Genomic DNA, 20,757 nt, shown 5'->3' with positions numbered 1-20,757 from the left:
CTATGTATTACAGAAAATAGAAAAATAGTTATATACATGACTCTACACGAATTTGAACATAAATAAGTGTACAGCGGTATTTGTTTGGCTTTTATTCTGAAAAGCCGGAATTGAATATTGTTTATCTATTTACGTGTACTTTATGGTGCAATAGTAAACAGTAAATTGTTATTAATACTCTTCTAAAAATTTACTTACGTTTTTACAAGTGTAGTTGAAAAAAAAAAGTGTATTTCATAATTTCATATTACCAGAATAAGAAAAAAAATGTGTGCGAACCCCAAAAATATCAATAATAATTGATATTTTTTTTTATTATTATGTATTAAAGAAAATAGAAAAAATGTTATATACATGACTCTACACGAATTTGACCATAAATAAATGTACAGCGGTATTTGTTTGGCTTTTAGTCTGAAAAGGCGGAATTGAATATTGTTTATCTATTTACGTGTACTTTACGGTGCATTGGGGTGCAATAGTAAACCGTAAAATAATATTAATACTCTTCTAAAATTTAACTACGTTTTTACAAACGTAGTTCGAAAAAAAAATACATTTTTCACAACAATAAAAAATAACTGCGTGCCATTTCCTGAAAAGTAATCATTCGTGCATTTTGCTCCGGTGTTGATGGGCGGAGACATTGTGGCCGATGTCTGTTGGGGATGAGCGGGGATAAAAGGCTGCCCTGACAATTCACGTCCAACACGACGCCGCCTCAATAATTAACAATTATTCCCCAAACGCAATCAACTTTTAAATCAGTGCTTTGTTATGATTTAATGTTGCATTTATTGAATTATTGTTTTTTTTTTACAAGTGCTGCGACACACGGGAGGCAAGTGAACGCACCACGATGTGATGTAGTAGTGAGCTTGACAGGAGGTCTGCGGCATCACAATTAAAAAAGGCTTCATTCATGCACGCTGGACTATTTGCTCTTCAAGCTGGAGGCTCTCATCGCGCCTTTGAAGGAGGATACCTGGAGGACAAAAGTGAGGTAAAAGATGCTGCGTTGTTGCGTGTATGCATGTGGCGATATTGGGCTTGCGCCAAGTTTCTCCTGATGCCTTCCAACTCAATACAACAACGTCCATCCATCCATTTTCTACCGCTTAACGTGCAATACACAATAGTCGGAAATACCAGGAAACAATAATGCATTTGGATGAGCTGTTAAACAATTATGTCATATCCCTACAAATACACAACCAGTATAAATACTACAATAATTATGTATGCTGTTGTTTTTCAACCTTTTTTAAGCCTTGGTATATTTTTTTAATTGAAAAAAACACTACCAGCAGAATCGTTAAAAAATGAAACTCCACCAGGTTGTCTTTTATGGGGGTTTGTTGTTGTTTTCCTGTGTGTAGTGCTTTAGTTCCTGTCTTGCTGTCAGGTTCAATCACTGATGACGTCTATTAAACAGACAAGAAGCAAGGAATCATGCAGAGACAGAGTTCACTTTAGCTCAGGCGAGCTACTTTTCAATTGACCAACTCGAGGGGATCTACCTCATTTATATATATCATTTATATTTATTTATGTATGAAAGAGACATTTTTGTCAACAAGTTAAATGTGTTTAATGATAATACAAGCATGTGTAACACATATAGATGTCTTTCTTTCACGAAGACAAGAATATAAGTTGGTGTATTACCTGATTCTGATGACTTGCATTGATTGGAATCAGACAGTAATGATGATAACGCCCACATTTTCAAATGGAGGAGAAAAAAAGTTGTCCTTACTGTACAATACCACATGAAAGTGGTTGGTTTTTGGCATCTAATTCATCCAGCTTCCATACACTTTACAAGAAAAACATTGGCGGCAAATTCCGTAGCTTGCTTGATTGACATTCACGGCACCCGAGGGTCTTGTGAGATGACGCTGGCTGCTGCCAGTTCATTATTATGAAAAAATGACAGAGAGGAAGGCGAGAAACACTTTTTATTTCAACAGACTTTGCCGCCGTCCCTTCCGTCAAAACTCTAAAGGCCGACTGCACATTTCCTATCTTCACAATAAAAGCCCTGCTTCATGCTGCCTGCGCTAACAAAATAAGAGTCTCGGAAAGCTGGCGTGCACAAGTGATGTGCACGCCAGCTTTCTGAGGGATCGCTTGTGCACGCCAGTTTTCCGAGACTCTGTATTTAGTTAGCGCAGGCAGCATGAAGCAGGGCTTTTATTGTGAAGATAGGAAATGTGCAGTCGGCCTTTAGAGTTTTGACGGAAGGTACGGCGCGAGAGTCTGTTGAAATAAAAAGTGTTTCTCGCCTTCCTCTCGGTCATATTTTCATAATAATGATCTTGCAGCAGCCAGCGTCATCTCACAAGACCCTCCGGTACCGTGAATGTCATTTAAGTGACGTCTTGGTGAAGATTGATGATCACTAATTTTTAGGTCTATTTTTTTTTAAAAGCCTGGCTGGAGATCGACTGACACACCCCCCGCGGTCGACTGGTAGCTCGCGATCGACGTAATGGGCACCCCTGTGCCAGAGTGTCTCCACATTTGACCGGCGATGGTAAGACAGACATGGCACAGAGATGTATGGATAACCTGCAGATGCATTTGCAACGATAGTCAACAAAATCACAAAGGTGAGTTTTGTTGATGTTGACTGCCAGCTAATCGATGCTAACATGCTACGCTAATCGATGCTAACATGCTATTTACCGGCGGTGCTAAAGCAGACATGGCACAGAGATGTATGGATAACCTGCAGATGCATTTGCAACGATAGTCAACGAAATCACAAAGGTGAGTTTTGTTGATGTTGACTGCCAGCTAATCGATGCTAACATGCTATTTACCGGCGGTGCTAAAGCAGACATGGCAAAGAGATGTATGGATAACCTGCAGATGCATTTGCAACTATATTACGTTTCCTTCCACCCACATTTAATGCGAAACAAACACTTACCAATCGACGGATTTAAGTTGCTCCAGTGTCAAAAGATGCGAAAGTCCTGATCGTTTGGTCCGCACATTTTACCGGCGATGCTAACGCAGCTATTCGGCCATGCTATGGCTATGAATTCGCTCAATAGCTTCAGTTTCTTCTTCAATATTTTCATACTCCAACCATCTGTTTCAATACATGCGTAATCTGTTGAATCGCTTAAATCGCTGAAATCCGAGTTTGAATCCGAGCTAATGTCGCTATATCTTGCTGTGGTATTCCCATTGTTTGTTTACATTGGCAGCACTGTGTGACGTCACAGGGAAATGGCCAGTGTCTTCGCAGAGAGCCGAAAAAAAGGCACTTTAAAGCTTTATTTAGGGATATTCCGGGACCGGTAAAATTTTGAAAAAAACTTCAAAAAATACAACAAGCCGCTGGGAACTGATTTGTATTGTTTTTAACCCTTTTGAAATTGTGATAATGTTCCCCTTTAAAGGTTGAAACGTCATTTCCATTGTGCTGCTTACATGACTGGAGGCCCGCTTCAACCCTCAGGTTCTTCAGACTTTAATGGGCTAATTTACAGAGAAGAAGAAACCGTAGTAAATGACGTCACCTCTGTGTCATTCAGATTAAAAGCCGGCTAAAATCAGTTCTGTTTTGTGTCCGACGTGAGCGTGACGAGACAAGTCATGGCACCGTCTTTGCACGAGTCTCTTGTCGGGCCATCATCCGTACACTTCAAGCATCGTCATGTTGCATTTCTGAGGGCGGATGGTACGGGTTCAAGAGATGCCAGTAGTATCCTCTCCACAGGATGTGACACATGAGTTTTCTCCAGGCATTGTCAACTCCTGTTCCTCCGGGGTCTTATTTTTTCATGACCAATCGTCATTATTTGAGTTGACGGGGTAAAATATGTATGACAGCATGAATTGCTCTTTCAGCTAAAGCACAACCGCCGGGCAGTGTTTTGCAAGCAAAGACAGGGAAGGAAGAACGGTAACAGTTCGAGATGCCACCTCAGTAGAAGCATTTAAGTCTCACCTTAAAACTCATTTGTATACTCTAGCCTTTAAATAGACTCCCTTTTTAGACCAGTTGATCTGCTGTTTCTTTTATTTTTCTTCTATGTCCCACTCTCCCCTGTGGAAGGGGTCCGGTCCGATCCGGTGGCCATGTACTGCTTGCCTGTGTATCGGCTGGGGACATCTCTGCGCTGCTGATCCGCCTCCGCTTGGGATGGTTTCCTGCTGGCTCCGCTGTGAACGGGACTCTCGCTGCTGTGTTGGATCCGCTTTGGACTGGACTCTCGCGACTGTGTTGGATCCATTGTGGATTGAACTTTCACAGTATCATGTTAGACCCGCTCGACATCCATTGCTTTCCTCCTCTCTAAGGTTCTCATAGTCATCATTGTCACCGATGTCCCACTGGGTGTGAGTTTTCCTTGCCCTTATGTGGGCCTACCGAGGATGTGGTAGTGGTTTATGCAGCCCTTTGAGACACTAGTGATTTAGGGCTATATAAGTAAACATTGATTGATTGATTGAACGTTCAGGTGGAAACATCACATTCTGCTCAACTAATCAGATTAACTGAGAGGATAATTTAACTACAAGTGCATCCCAAATGACCAATTTGAGGAATTCAATTACCTTAACTTAATTATGTTTATTTCATCACGTTACGCCACTTAAATATTTTTTACTGCTATTTCTTGTGTCAGTGAAGTGAATTATATTTATATAGCTCAAAGTGCTTTTACATAGTGAAACTCAATATCTAAATTACCATCCCCGTTTCCATATGAGTTGGAAAATTGTGTTAGATGTAAATATAAACAGAATACAAAGATTTCGAAATCCTTTTCAACCCATATTCAGTTGAATATGCTACAAAGACAACATATTTGATGTTCAAACTGATAAACATTTATTTTTGTGCAAATAATCATTAACTTTAGAATTTGATGCCAGCAACACGTGACAAAAAAGTTGGGAAAGGTGACAATAAATACTGATAAAGTTGGGGAATGCTCATCAAACACTTATTTGGAACATCCCACAGGTGTGCAGGCTAATTGGGAACAGGTGGGTGCCATGATTGGGTATAAAAACAGCTTCCCAAAAAAATGCTCAGTCTTTCACAAGAAAGGATGGGGCGAGGTACACCCCTTTGTCCACAACTGCGTGAGCAAATAGTCAAACAGTTTAAGAACAACGTTTCTCAAAGTGCAATTGCAAGAAATTTAGGGATCTCAACATCTACGCTCCATAATATCATCAAAAGGTTCAGAGAATCTGGAGAAATCACTCCACGTAAGCGGCATGGCCGGAAACCAACATTGAATGACCGTGACCTTCGATCCCTCAGACGACACTGTATCAAAAACCAACATCAATCTCTAAAGGATATCACCACACGGGCTAAGGAACACTTCAGAAAACCACTGTCACTAAATACAGTTGGTCTTTACATCTGTAATTGCAAGTTAAAGCTCTACTATGCAAAGCGAACGCCATTTATCAACAACATCCAGAAACGTCGCCGGCTTCTCTGGGCCCGAGATCATCTAAGATGGACTGATGCAAAGTGGAAAGGTGTTCTGTGGTCTGACGAATCCACATTTCAAATTGTTTTTGGAATTATTCGACATCGTGTCATCCGGACCAAAGGGGAAGAGAACCATCCAGACTGTTATCGACGCAAAGTTCAAAAGCCAGCATGTGTGATGGTATGGGGGTGCATTAGTGCCCAAGGCATGGGTAACTTACACATCTGTGAAGGCACCATTAATGCTGAAAGGTACATACAGGTTTTGGAACAACGTATGCTGCCATCTAAGCGCCGTCTTTTTCATGGACGCCCCTGCTTATTTCAGCAAGACAATGCCAAGCCACTTTCAGCACGCGTTCCAACGGCGTGGTTTCGTAAAAAAAAAGTGCGGGTACATTCCTGGTCCACCTGCAGTCCAGATCTGTATCCCATCGAAAATGTGTGGGGCATTATGAAGCGTAAAATACGACGGCGGAGACCCCGGACTGTTGACAACTGAAGCTCTACATAAAACAAGAATGGGAAAGAATTCCACTTTCAAAGCTTCAACAATTAGTTTCCTAAGTTCCCAAACGTTTATGGAGTGTTGTTAAAAGAAAAGGTGATGTAACACAGTGGTGAACATGCCCTTTCCCAACTACTTTGGCACGTTTTGCAGCCATACAATTCTAAGTTAATTATTATTTGCAGAAAAAAATAAAGTTTATGAGTTTGAACATCAAATATCTTGTCTTAGTAGTGCATTCAATTGAATATGGGTTGAAAATGATTTGCAAATCATTGTATTCCGTTTATATTTACATCTAACACAATTTCCCAACTCAGACGGAAACGGGGTCTGTATATCGATATATCGCCCAGCCCCATTTCCTCTTACTTAATAAGTGTTTTTTGGTTGGGAGGGTCACCATAAAAAAAGGTTTTGACATTTATTCACACTAAAAGTGGAACGAGTGATTAGAATCCGCCTTATTACCATAAACATTATGCTATACAATGTGAGCGACTGTTAATGTTCATTATATTGCCATTATTCCTACCTCGTTGCAGTTCTATGTTCAGTGTAGCATTTCATTAGGGACGCTGAAAGGGGAATGTCGAGCGGAAATGATTTGCTTCGCACCCTTGATCACCTAATAAGTAAATTGCTGGTTCTTCTCACGATTTCACGCATGGCATCATAACACACCCGCGTGCTGCGTATTTCTATTTGTACGACACAGATATGACCGTTGATTCTCATCGTGTGTTTTGTTCCGATTGATCATTGGAAGAAAGCGAGCAGTGACCCCCCCTGGGCTTGAATGCTCCTTTGTACGCCCGACACCTGCAGATCTCATCCTGCCGGCGCTGAAGTGATTAACATGCACCTCCAAACTCTCCGGCCCTCCGATCTGGCACGGTCATGTTGTCGTGGCATTTGTTGTGGAGAGAGTCAGCTCCTTCAAGTTCCTCGGCACCCTCATATCTGCTGACCTCTCCTGGACCCAAAATACAACTGCGGTCATCCGGAAGGCCCAGCGGAGACTCCACTTCTTGAGGAAAAACAGACTGGAGAGGCAGCTGATGGTGACCTTGTATCGCCCTTCTGACGTATTGCATAACAGTGTGGTACGCCAGCTGCACTGAAGCAGACAAACAGGCGATTCAGAGGGTCATAAAGTCCATCCATCCATCCATTTTCTACCGCTTATTCCCTTTCGGGGTCGCGGGGGGCGCTGGCGCCTATCTCAGCTACAATCGGGCGGAAGGCAGGGTACACCCTGGACAAGTCGCCACCTCATCGCAGGGCCAACACAGATAGACAGACAACATTCACACTCACATTCATAAAGTCTGCACAAAAAAATCATCGGCTGCCCCCTGACCTCCCTGAAAGGTTTACATAACTCCCGTTGTCTCAAGAATGCAAAAAGCTTCACCAAGGACAGCAAACACCCTGGCTTCCATCTGTTCCACCTGCTACAGGTGCATCAGAGCCAGAACAAACAGGCTCAGAGACACCCTTTGCCCCCGGTGCCGCTCACACTGGTGAATGAATGATGAATGAATGATTGGTGGTGGTCGTAGGCGCAAACTGGCCGCCACGCTTCCGTCAGTCTACCCCAGGGCAGCTGTGGCTACAGATGTAGCTTACCACCACCAGGTGTGAATGAATGATGGGTTCCCACTTCACTGTGAGCGCTTTGAGTATCCAACAATAGAAAAGCTTGATATAAATCTAATCCATTATTATTATTATTATTAAGTGAATTATATTTATATAGCGCTTTTTCTCTAGTGGCTCAAGGCGCTTTAATTCAGTGATTGTATGTAGTGGAGTAGGCGCTTGAGTTATATTCCTATGTCATTTTATATTAGCAACTTAAATATGTGTATTGTTGAATGGCAACAGTAGAGCACCGTTATTTGTAATATTGGGAGTTAATTTTGTTGTAATTCCAGCATTAATAAGAGCCATTGTAATCAAGGGCGTAGAATTGGGTAGGGACGCTAGGGACACGTCCCTACCCATATCCAGCCGCTACTGTGTCGTCACCATCAATACAAGCGCTGCCCGTAATGTTTAGTCAATGACTATGGCACGGAAAGGGTTAAATATCGGTCTCTGCTAGAAGTCCCGCCTCTAACCTAAATATCGCTCCCTGATTGGTTACCAGTTTCATGCTAACTTACGTGTGATTGGATGTCCCCACTGTCACTCCTCACTGTGGAAAAAAACAGTCAATCAATCAATCAATGTTTACTTATATAGCCCTAAATCACTAGTGTCTCAAAGGGCTGCACAAACCACAACACAAACCACTACGACATCCTCGGTAGGCCCACATAAGGGCAAGGAAAACTCGTCGGTGACAATGACTGAGAACCTTGGAGAGGAGGAAAGCAATGGATGTTGAGCGGGTCTAACATGATACTGTGAAAGTTCAATCCATAATGGATCCAACACAGTCGTGAGAGTCCAGTCCAAAGCGGATCCGACACAGCAGCGAGAGTCCCGTTCACAGCGGAGCCAGCAGGAAACCATCCCAAGGGGAGCAGCGCAGAGATGTCCCCAGCCGATACACAAATTAGCACTGCATCTCGTCTTTTCCTCCGCTTTTTTTCCAGGTGAAAGTCAATGCTCAGTCCCCTTTACCATTTTTAACCCTCCCCGTAGGTGAAAGTTAACCTTAAACATGTGAATTCAACTACTTTAGTCCGTTTTTTTTTAACATCATAAAATCATCAGCTTTCTTTTACTACGGACTGCAACAGTCCGTTGTCATGGATACATGACAACAACTTCCATTCATAGCAGTCATACGTGCCTGAGACGGAGTGATAGCCTGCGCTGTGATGAGGCTTTAGAATAGTAGCCGTGCTCAATATTTAAACCACGGTTAACAGCCAATCAGATCGCCGGATTTCACCTTTCCGTTTTATTTTTTTTTTAGTTTCATGTAACATATTTACAGTACAAAAGCAGCAATAGAAAGAAGTAGATGAAGGGAAACATTGTGAGTGATTTAAACACAAGATGGGGAAAAGATTATTAGAGTTCATTTATGTTTATTTACAATGTTGTATTGCATGAATGTATTTCTGACATTGATGGACAGTAGGCTATGTTGATTGACAGCATGATGCACAGTTGTTGATGGACAGTAGGCTATGTTGATTGACAGTATGATGCACAGTTGTTGATGGACAGTAGGCTATGTTGATTGACAGTATGATGCACAGTTGTTGATGGACAGTAGGCTATGTTGATTGACAGCATGATGCACAGTTGCACTACAACCCTACACTAAAGAGTAAAGATGAGAACTCTTCCAAGTTGTCTCCTTTGCTTTCATTTTAGTTGCTTTACCCTATAACATCTGCATGACGTGAAATTATGATTGCTAATGTAAAAAAAAAAAAAAAGTAAACTTTCAGAGTGCTGCCTTGGATCACTTTTGTGTCCCCACCAATCTCAAACTCAAACCTACTCCCTTGATTGTAATACTGGGCGCCTCCAGCAGGGGGCGCGTTGTACTTGGACATATACTAAGAGGACACGTGACTTCCTGGCAATCATTCCAGACGTGCACAGAACCAATTTGTGTCCTTGTGTCTGTATATAACTAAAACATCTCCCTTCTCAGGTACAAGTATTTTTATGTAAATATTTTTACCCCCGAATTTACCTTTGTACTGTTAAAACATGTTTGAAAGAGTATATTATAATCTCTGTCTTCTCAGTCGACAAGGCTTTATATATGACCAAGCTAATGCTAAAGCTAATGCTAACTGTCGAGGCGAATGCTAGCTACATCATCAGTGTTGGATATATACAAAGTACTGTGTGTAGTTCATTATTAATCTGCGTGTATTTATGTTTAAATGTGTGTTTTATAGAGTTTCTGGGAATAATTCAGTGTTAAGGAATGATTAGTGACTTTTGCTACTCAAACAATATAGGCTTACTGTACGGGATGAACCTTTGTATTTACTTGAGACATCTTCAAATACTGTGTACATGTATACAATTTTGATGTTTGATTGTGGCAGTCATTACAGACGTGTAGAGAACGAAGTTATGTCCTTGTGTCTGCATAACTAAAACATCTCCCTTCTCAGGGTGATGACATTTCCATATACACAACAGCAATAACACCAGTGGGTACAGTATGGATCCTTAAATGAACAGATGTGACTTTAAGGTTTTACTACTTACGTATAAAATACTACACGGTCTAGCTCCATCCTATCTTGCCGATTGTATTGTACCATATGTCCCGGCAAGAAATCTGCGTTCAAAGGACTCCGGCTTATTAGTGATTCCCAAAGCCCAAAAAAAGTCTGCGGGCTATATAGCGTTTTCATTTCGGGCTCCAGTACTCTGGAATGCCCTCCCGGTAAAAGTTCGAGATGCCACCTCAGTAGAAGCATTTAAGTCTCACCTTAAAACTCATTTGTATACACGAGCCTTTAAATAGACCTCCTTTTTAGACCAGTTGATCTGCCGTTTCTTTTCTTTTTTCTCCTACGTCCCACTCTCCCTTGTGGAGGGGGTCCGGTCCGATCCGGTGGCCATGTACTGCTCGCCTGTGTATCGGCCGGGGACATCTCTGCGCTGCTGATCCGCCTCCGCTTGGGATGGTTTCCTGCTGGCTCCGCTGTGAACGGGACTCTCGCTGCTGTGTTGGATCCGCTTTGGACTGGACTCTCGCGACTGTGTTGGATCCATTATGGATTGAACTTTCACAGTATCATGTTAGACCCGCTCGACATCCATTGCTTTCCTCCTCTCCAAGGTTCTCATAGTCATCATTGTCACCGACGTCCCACTGGGTGTGAGTTTTCCTTGCCCTTATGTGGGCCTACCGAGGATGTCGTAGTGGTTTGTGTTGTGGTTTGTGCAGCCCTTTGAGACTCTAGTGATTTAGGGCTATATAAGTAAACATTGATTGATTGATTGATTGATTGATTGATTGATCCTTCAGCTGGCTGCAGGGGGCGGCAGGTAGACGTCCCTGTCGCTGCTCCACCACCCAGAGATGTTCCGGGATTGAAGGAGCGAAACATCCGTGAAGGATCCGTGACCCTGCAGTCAGCACCACATGGCACCTTCAAAGGTGCGTCAGGCAGTAATGCCCTGCAAGTGTTAACTTGTGCTTACGTCTGTTTATTTTAGGGATGCACCGAAATGAAAATTTGTGGCCGAAGCCGAATAAAATTCAAACGTTTGGCCGAATACCAAATAATGAATGCAGTTTTTCATAATTTTTTAAAAATTGCATAAATAGCCTAGAATAAATATTTAGACATGTTTTTCAAATAAAGTAATTTTTTATTGAATATTGACATTTTTTTAATATTCCAGTAGCCTTTGCTTTTCAAAAAAAGCACAAAGTTTTTCATTTATATTAGGCCTTCAAACAAAACATGCATTCCAAAAAAAAATAAAGTGCATTAAAGTGGATAAATCCAAAACAAATGAATTATTGTCCTTTTGGCAAAAGTCTGCTTAGCCACAGTAGATATGCTAATAATGTAAACAGAAGGCTCAAGTGAATCTCAATTAAGTGTTTGCTTGTAACCTCATACACTTATACAGGTAGCCTACACAACAGGCTAATAATGTAAACAGAGGCCCCACTAAATCTCAATAAGTGTGTGCTTGTAACCTCATACACTTATACAGGTACACAACATATCCCAACGTCACCGCACGTTGGTTGATTGCGTCACCGCGTCAAAAAATTGCGTCACACGTCACTATTCGGCCTTGTTTTGAACTCATTCCACCGAAGGCCGAATGTGGCTTTTTTTGCCATATTCGGCCGAATATATTCGGTTACCGATTAATCGGTGCATCCCTAGTTTATTTCAAGTTTTTCCTTTATTACCTCTTGTGCCCATATTTATTCCCACTACAACACCTTAAATTGGAATCCTTAATCCCATTATATGCAAATATAATGACAATAAAGTCCATTCTATTCTATACTGTTCCACATTGTCCCTTTCGCTTCAGGATATATGTGCCAACATTGTCAAGATGAAACTGTTCAAGCAGACTTTTTTGTTCTCAGTCATGTCAGAGCCATATCTCAGCTTCTGGCTGTTATATCGTGTATTACTAAGTTCTCCACAGAGGGTGGGTGGGGTTTGAGGCTCGTATGGTGAATGGGTTATTGTGTTGTTATATTGCTGCCTGTTTTTAAATAGGGAGCATTTGGCGCTGGATTTATGTCGACACCCCTCAGACTGGCTGATTAGACGGATAAGCTTCGTTAATCCTCCAAAACAAGAGGAAATTAAATTGCCTTGTTGCGTAAAAACAACAAAAAACATAAAAGATACACATCTTGGTAAAAAGTTGACATAATGTCATGGCTGTCTTGAGTTTCCAATCATTTCTACAACATGTATTTTTTTGTGATAAAGTGATTGGTCACAAAAAACATTCATGAAGTTTGGTTCTTTAATGAATTTATTATGGATCTACTGAAAATGTGAGCAAATGTGTATGGGTGTCAAACTCTAGCCCGCGAGCCAAATTTGGCCCTCTGTGTAATTTAGTTTGGCCCTTGAGGGTCCTCAAATTAACATTAGAGCTGCAAGCAGCGATGGACGGGACTGACTTTTGCTGGTGTTTCCTGCCTTTACCCATTCAACATATCTTTACCTGCACATTACCTACCTTCCCTGCATCCTGAGGTCACATCGGTGCTTCTTTCTTTCACCCATACATGCTGGTGCTTCCTGCTATCACCCAGACAACATATCTTTACCTGCACTTTACCTACCTTCTCTGTATCCTGGTGTCAAACTGGTGCCTCCTTCCTTCACCCAGTTAACATATCTTTACCCGCACAGTACCTACCTTCTCTGCATTGTGTGGTCACGCTGGTGCTTCCTGCTTTTAAGCAGCCATCTTGATACGGCAGCAGCTTCAGCGCAGCGGTTCTTTGAAGGCTCGTAAAATCAAAACCGGAGCAGTTAGAAAAACTCTTTACGCAAATTTTAATCAGAAGAGTTCAATCTCTTTCCTGTGCGAGTTTGAAGCCGACACAACAAACACGCTCAGAGGAGATAATGTTTGAAAAAAGGTGACAGGTTTTTACAAAACTTTTATTTTGAAGGGGTAATTGCCAACTTCCTGTTGATTTCTGCTGAATGATGTCAATTAATGATATGTAGGTCTAAGTGAGACCTACATAGAGGTTTTTGTTGCACGTCTCTACGACATTCCTACCGGAAGTTACAAGCAGTTTTGTCGGTGTTTTCTTCCTAGGAGCAGTTTTGTCTGTGTTTTATTCCTAGGGGCGCTAGAGAGCAATTTTAAGTTTTGGGTATGGTTTTTTTTATTAGATCGCAATTTTTGCCAGTCCTGATGTGTGTGTCCAGTTTGGTGAGTTTTGAAGCATTTTAAGGGGGTCAAATTACAGCTCAAAGAGGCAACATTGACATTTTTTAGGAAACTTTTGTTTTGAAAGGGTGTTTGCCAACTTCCTGTTGAGTTTTGATAAAGGATGTCATTTTATGAAATGTAGGTCTAAGTCAGACCTACATAGAGGTTTCATGTCTCTACGACATTCCTAATTGAAGTTACAAGCAGTTTTGTCTGTGTTTTTTCCTAGGGGGCGCTAGAGCGCAATTTTGAGTTTTGGGGTTTGTTTTTTAATTAGATGGCAATTTTCGCCAGTCCTGATGTGTGTGTCAAATATGGTGAGTTTTGAAGCATGTTAAGGGGGTCAAATTACAGCTCAAAGAGGAAGTATTTGATGAGGAAACATAACATAATTTTTTTTTTAAACGAAAGAAGATGTTGTGATGCCCAAAAAATCTTGACGTAATCATAGTAGTATCGACTAGATATGTTTCTGTACTTGGTATCATTACAGTGGATGTCAGGTGTAGGTCCACTATTGGTGTTTGTTTACAATGTGATCCCAGTGAGCTATGGTGTGTATTGAAGCATGTTTAGCTATTCTGTACTTGTAAGAAACATACTTTTTGGCACAATGGAGGTGAAGATTAGGGATTTAGAAGCAGCTAAAACACTGCCACTAGCTAGCTAACCATGTCTTAAAGCACCTATTCCTGAGGGTGTTTCAGTGTTATAACTTCACCTTTAACTTTAGTTTTCAAGCCAAAATGCGACCGTTCTCCCTTTTCTGTCTACACACTGTGTCTGCTTGTAAGTACTCTGTGATTGTGCGCTGCCGAAGTTGCTCCTCTGCTCATAATCCAGAAATGATTAAACGGGACAATGTTGAGCCTTGGGCACTAATACATTCCCATACCATCACAGATGCTGGCTTTTGAAATTTACGCCTTTTACAACCTTTTTCCACTTTGCATCAGTTCATCTTAGATGATCTTGGGCCCAGCGCAGCTGGCAGCATTTCTGGGTGTTGTTGATAAATGGCTTTGGCTTTGCATTGAGAGTTTTAACTTGCACTTACACATGTAGCGACCAACTGTAGTTACTGCCAGTGGTTTTCTGAAGTGTTCCTGAGCCCATGTGGTGATATCCTTTACACACGGATGTCGCTTTTTGATGCAGTACTGCCTGAAGATCTGTAATATCATCGCTTACGTGCAGTGATTTATCCAGATTCTCCGAACCTTTTGATGATATAACACACTATAGATGGTGAAATTCTTAAATTTGTGAACGACTGAACATTTCATGGACGCCGCTTTTATACCCAATCATGGCACTCACCTGTTCCCAATTAGCCTGTTCACCTGTGGGGTGTTCCAAATAAGTGTTTGATGAGCATTCCTCAACTTTCTCATTCTTTTTTTGCCACTTGTGCCAGCTTTTTTGAAACATGTTACAGGCATCCAATTCCAAATGAGCTAATATTTGCGAAAAATAACAAAGTTTTCCAGTTCCGAACTTTAAGTATCAATTGGATATAGGTTGACAAGGATTTGCAAATCATTGTATTCTCTTTTTATTTACCTTTTACACAACATGACAACTTCACTGGGATTGAGTTTTAGAACAGAATAGAATAGAATGTACTTTATTGATCCCTGGGAGGAATTCAGCACCACAGTTCGCTCTCAATAAACAATGATAATAATAAATGATATAATATATATAATAAATATAATATATAATATATGAATAGTATAAATATATTCTACATATATTTTACATTTAAGTGCAGTCAAGAAGGAACATATGCATTATAAAATAAATAAAAATTAAAGCTGCAAGCAGCGATGGACGGGACCGAGTATTTAAACATGTACATACAAAAAATATTAGAGGACATAATGTTTGAGAAAAGGTGACTGTTTTTACACAACTTGGGGACAGACTGGCCGTGCCAGCAACCCGAGGGTCTCTGGTTCAATCCCCCCACCTTGCTCCTGATGGGTGCTGGTTAGCGCCTTGCATGGCAGCTCCCTCCATCAGTGTGTGAATGGGTAAATGTGGAAGTAGTGTCAAAGCACTTTGAGTACCTTGAAGGTAGAAAAGCGCTATACAAGTACAACCAATTTATCATTTTGTTTTGAAGAGGGATTTGCAAACTTACTATTGATTTTTGCCGGGGGTTGCCGGTGTATGAAATATAAGGTCTAAGTGAGACCTACATATTGGGTTTGGTTTTTTTGATTAGATCACAATTTTCGCCAGTCCTGATGTGTGTGTTAAATTTGATGAGTTTTTAAGGGGGTCAAATTACAGATCAAAGAGAAGGCGGTATAATAATAATAAAACCTTAGAAATACAATAAGGCCCTCAATCCCATAGGGACATTCGGTCCCTAATGAACTCTTCTTTGGGGTTTTCTAGGCATAAACCTCCATTTTACACTTGTTATTGGTCGCTTCTAAGTATCACAAAGCAAATGGCTTGTTGCGATCCCTGACTTGGATCTTCACATGTTGTTTGTTTTTCCATCTTTGTTTCATTCTCCGTCCTACCCGTTTATTTCCTGTTTTGTCCATCACTATGGTTACTCATTAGTTCACCTGCTACACTCGGTCCGCACACCTGCTTCAGCTAATCACCCTCCTTTATAAGCCAGCCTCTTCTGTTTATTCTTTCTGGGACTCTAATTTGCTCACATGCAACAAGTAACGTCAGGTATGTTTTTCTCGCTAGCTCCTTAGCTAAGCCACCTTATTGTCATCTTTAGCTCACATGCTAATCATCTTTGCTTTTACTTTTTGTGCCATCGTGCCAAGTCGTAGTTCTTTATATTTCCTAGCTTTCCTTGCGTCTTTTGTTTCCCTTTTAATTAGCTCCAGTGTTTTTGTTCAGAGCTCACTTTTTGTCAATACATTTGTTAGATCCTACCTTTGTTGTGCTCTTCGTTTGACGCATCTTCGAGGGAATCGAACCCGGTACCACGATGCCGAACCGGCGTAACATGGCTACTGCTTAAAGTCCTTTCTGATTTATTATGGCCAAAAAGACAAATTAGGACATTTTTCCCTGTTTTTTTTTTTCGAACAAGCTCATGCAAAGAAGCATTCCAGCGGAATACTTTGGCCATCTGGCGTTTTAGTCATGTCCGACTTGAGAACAGCTCTCAGGTGACCTGTCCTTACTGCAGTGTGGAATGTTCTGTCCGTAATGGATCACAAAAAGTTGGTTTTGGCTAAGCAAAGTTCTAAAAAAAAAAAAAGAAGGGTCAGCGTCGTAAATACACATTTACACACACGCGCGATAGAACATTTTTCAGTGTAAAAATAAAAACATGGCAAATATTCTTGTCAAAGTTTGGAGTTGCTGACAAAATATATATATTTTTAAACTTTATTGTTGCATGACAGTTTAGGACGGAAAATTATTGAAATTATTGATCTTTTGTCATATATAAGGCGCACCGCATTATAAGGCGCACCACCGATGAATGGTCTATTTTTTTTATATCTTTTTTCTTATATAATGCGCACTGCCGATGAATGGTCTATTTTTGATCTTTTTTCATATATAAAGGGCTCCGGATTATAAGGCGCACAGCCGATGAATGGTCCATTTTTTATATTTTTTCATATATAAGGCGTACCAGATTATAAGGCGCACCATTGATTAATGGTCTATTTTCTCAATCTTTTTTCTCATATAAAGCGCACCGGATTATAAGACGCACTGCCGATTAATGGTGTATTTTTGATATTTTGTAAAATATAAACGCACTGCTGATGAATGGTCTATTTTTGATATCTTTTCATATATAAGGCGCACTGTATTATAAGACGCACCGCCGACGAATGGTGTATTTTTTGATATTTTTTCACATATAAGGCGCACCAGATTATAAGACACACCACCGATGAATGGTCTATTTTTTTTTATCATGTTTCTCATATAAGGCGCACCGTATTATAAGGCGCACCGCCGATGAATGGACTTTTGAAAAAAATCTTATTTCATATATAAGGCGCACCGGATTATAGGGCACATTAAAGATGTCGTATTACTATATATTTTTTTCTAAATGTAAAAGACTTCCTTGTGGTCTGCATAACATGTAATGGTGGTTCTTTGTTCAAAATGTTAAATAAATGATGTTTTACACATCATTTTCTAGCCGCTTTTGTAATGTTTGCTAAATGGGAGTTGACGACTCAGACACCGGGAGGCAGTAATGTTCAATGATTTATTATATGTATCGTCTATATATATATATATATATATATATATATATATAAATATATATATATATTTTTAATATATATATATATACATAAAATAATCAATACAAACTAACTATACTTAAACTAAGGAATGGAGTGTGTGACCAAAATCCAAGAGTGTGTGTGTGTTGTTAAACTAATAAAACAGGTTCGAGTCCGCCCCGTGACAGCTTTCTGAGAGTCTCTTCCGGATGCGCCGTTTTGTGAGCGGTCTTATTTACGTGGCTCACCTTCGAAAGCGTCTTCTCCCCGTCATCTTTGTTGTAGCGGTGTAGCGTGCAAGGACGGGAGTGGTAGAAGGGTCAAAATATGGCGCTAACTGTTTTATTGACATTCAGACTTTACTTCAACCAATAACGGAGCGACATCTCGTAATCCGTAAACCATCCGACCGGAACTCTCTAATAACTAAAGTTCCTTGGGTGAATAATGTAAACTCACTACACCAGTATGTTTTAGCGCTCTCATGGCGAGTTTACTGACAGATATAAGTAAGAACTTTACACTACTTTATATTAGAAATGGCAACAGCGGAGGATGAATGTCCCATAACAAGAAGGGAGAGGAAAAGAAGAAGCTTATATACTTCAGGATTTATGCAGATCCCAGATACAGATCAGCAGGTACCAGAAGGTAAGAAAAGTAGCCTTTGCATAATATTGCAAAAGAAAACACCAGATAGTATGTCTTACCTTTTACACACACCATAATAATACACCTATGTTGAAATGTGGTAGCCTGCTCAGTGACCTTGTGGTTAGAGTGTCCGCCTTGAGATTGGTGGGTCGTGAGTTCGAATCCCGGCCAAGTCATACTAAAGACTATAAAAATGGGACCCATTACCTCCCTGCTTGGCACTCAGCATCAAGGGTTGGAAGTGGGGGTTAAATCACCAAAAATGATTCCCGGGCTCGGCCACCGCTGCTGCTCACTGCTCCCCTCACCTCCCAGGGGGTGAACAAGGGTGATGGGTCAAATGGAGAGGACAATTTCGCCACACTTGGTGTGTGTGTGACAATCATTGGTACTTTAACTTGAACTTTAACACAGTACAATCCATCAAGCGGTGTGGCTTCTTAGCTTACCAAAGTCGTACTAAAATATTTTGATGGATTTTTGAGCGCCGTGTGTAATGTTCTATATTTTCAATGGAACATATAAAATGTTGGCGTTGTCTACTTGAGCCATATTGCCATCTTAGTGCAGCCTAGACGTATCTCTTATGTTTGACTGCCATCTACTGGTCACACTTATCATTACACTGTGTACCAAACAAAATAGCTTCAATGTGGGTAAGCTCAACCAAACTTTAGATGCACCGGGTCACACTGTCGAGTTTTAAGGAAAAAAATTAAGATTTTAATTGTGCCTTATTATTCTAATCACTGGAGTTAAATGAATCATGCCAGAGTTTGGAGTGAGGCAGGAAGTCTTAAAAGTCTTGGTTTTAACCTGGAAGGTCAAAGGTTGGAACAAAATATGTAAATTGCGACCTTGCCTTCATTTCCCGCGAGCGTGTGTGTGAACTGTGAGCTGTTGTTTATGCAACATAAATAAAGAATGAAATGGGAATTTTCCCTCAGAGGATTTGAACTGCATTAGCTTTTTTTTTTTTTAATGACGTTTTTTTAATGTGCAATTATTAATTTTGTGTAGCAGTGTGTGTGTGTGTGTGTGTGTGTGTGTGTGTGTGTGTGTGTGTGTGTGTGTGTGTGTGTGTGTGTGTGTGTGTGTGTGTGTTTTAATGGGATGAAAGAAGCCCAATGAGTGCAAATGCATGCAGAATTCCGACTGTACATGTCAGCCTCAATTAAGATGCGTTGCTGTTTGTTCTTCTTGTGCGTCCAGCCAATTTGTATTGTTCTGTCTAATTTAAGCTGGCAGTAAGAACATGAAGTGCACTAACCAGCAGAAACACAGTAATTACTGTGCTTTTACTATCTCTTACAAAGTTTAGTCTAATTGTTAATTATTTGTTAATTGTGGTTCTTCGTAAAAGCGACATTGCACCAACACATTGACGTGCCTTTTAAGGTTTTTTACTTTTATGTTTTTACCGAAAAGTAAAGAGCCTCCAACCAAAGCAAGATCAGCTAAGGGACGGCGTGGCGCGGTGGAAGAGTGGCCGTGTGCAACCCGAGGGTCCCTGGTTCAATCCCCACTTAGTACCAACCTGGTCACGTCCGTTGTGTCCTGAGCAAGACACTTCACCCTTGCTCCTGATGGGTGCTGGTTAGCGCCTTGCATGGCAGCTCCCTCCATTAGTGTGTGAATGTGTGTGTGAATGGGTAAATGTGGAAGTAGTGTCAAAGCGCTTTGAGTACCTTGAAGGTAGAAAAGCGCTATACAAGTAAAACCCATTTATTTATTTATCTATGTTTATATATATATATATGTATATGATTGAGGGAACCCCTCATGCATGAAACAGTTCTGTAGAGATGAAGTAGTCTTGTGATTTTTCCCACACCAACATATTTATATATATATATATATATATATATATATATATATATATATATATATATATATATATATATATATATAATGTATATGTGTGTGTGTATGTATATGTATATATATATATATGTGTATACATATGTGTATATACATATACACACACATATATACTGTGTACATACTGAATATATATATATATATAACAAAATGTTTGTGTGTGTAAATGTATATACAAATATATTTATATCTATATATATATATATATAGAGAGAGAGAGAGAGATATTTGTGTATGTATATATGTGTATATACTTAATATGTCTATATACTGAATATATATAGATATATATGTATATATATATACATATATAGATATATATATATGTGTGTATGCATATATGTGTATGTATATATGTGTATATTTATATACTGTATGTATATGTACTGTATACATATATGTATATATTTGTATATTTATGCATATGTATATATTTGTGTGTGTGTATATGTATATATAAATATATGTATGTATATATGTATATGTATATATTTATATACTGTATGTATATGTATATATATGTGTATATACTGAATATGTGTATATACTGATTATATGTATACGTATATACATATATATGTGTGTGTGTATATATATGTATATATACATATATATAT

General features: G+C 40.0%; 1 long non-coding RNA gene across 3 annotated transcripts in view; it reads left to right on the top strand.

The window, feature by feature from the left end:
* Nucleotides 1–664: 664 nt before the first annotated feature.
* LOC133555728 (uncharacterized) overlaps nt 665–20,757 on the top strand; it is a 133,041-nt gene continuing 112,948 nt past the window's right edge. Inside the window, exons 1-2 of one of the 3 annotated variants that reach the window (XR_009807393.1) lie at nt 665–1,003; nt 10,951–11,082. This is a non-coding gene — a long non-coding RNA (uncharacterized LOC133555728). Of the gene's footprint in view, nt 1,004–9,456; nt 9,610–10,950; nt 11,083–20,757 lie in introns of those variants that run through there. The other 2 variants (XR_009807391.1, XR_009807392.1) reach the window with 2 other exon arrangements.

Source organism: Nerophis ophidion, linkage group LG07 (assembly GCF_033978795.1).
Source record: "Nerophis ophidion isolate RoL-2023_Sa linkage group LG07, RoL_Noph_v1.0, whole genome shotgun sequence".
Taxonomy (NCBI): Eukaryota; Metazoa; Chordata; class Actinopteri; order Syngnathiformes; family Syngnathidae; genus Nerophis; species Nerophis ophidion.
The sequence above is the reverse complement of the archived record's forward strand: the minus strand, read 5'-3'. Positions and strand labels throughout refer to the sequence as shown.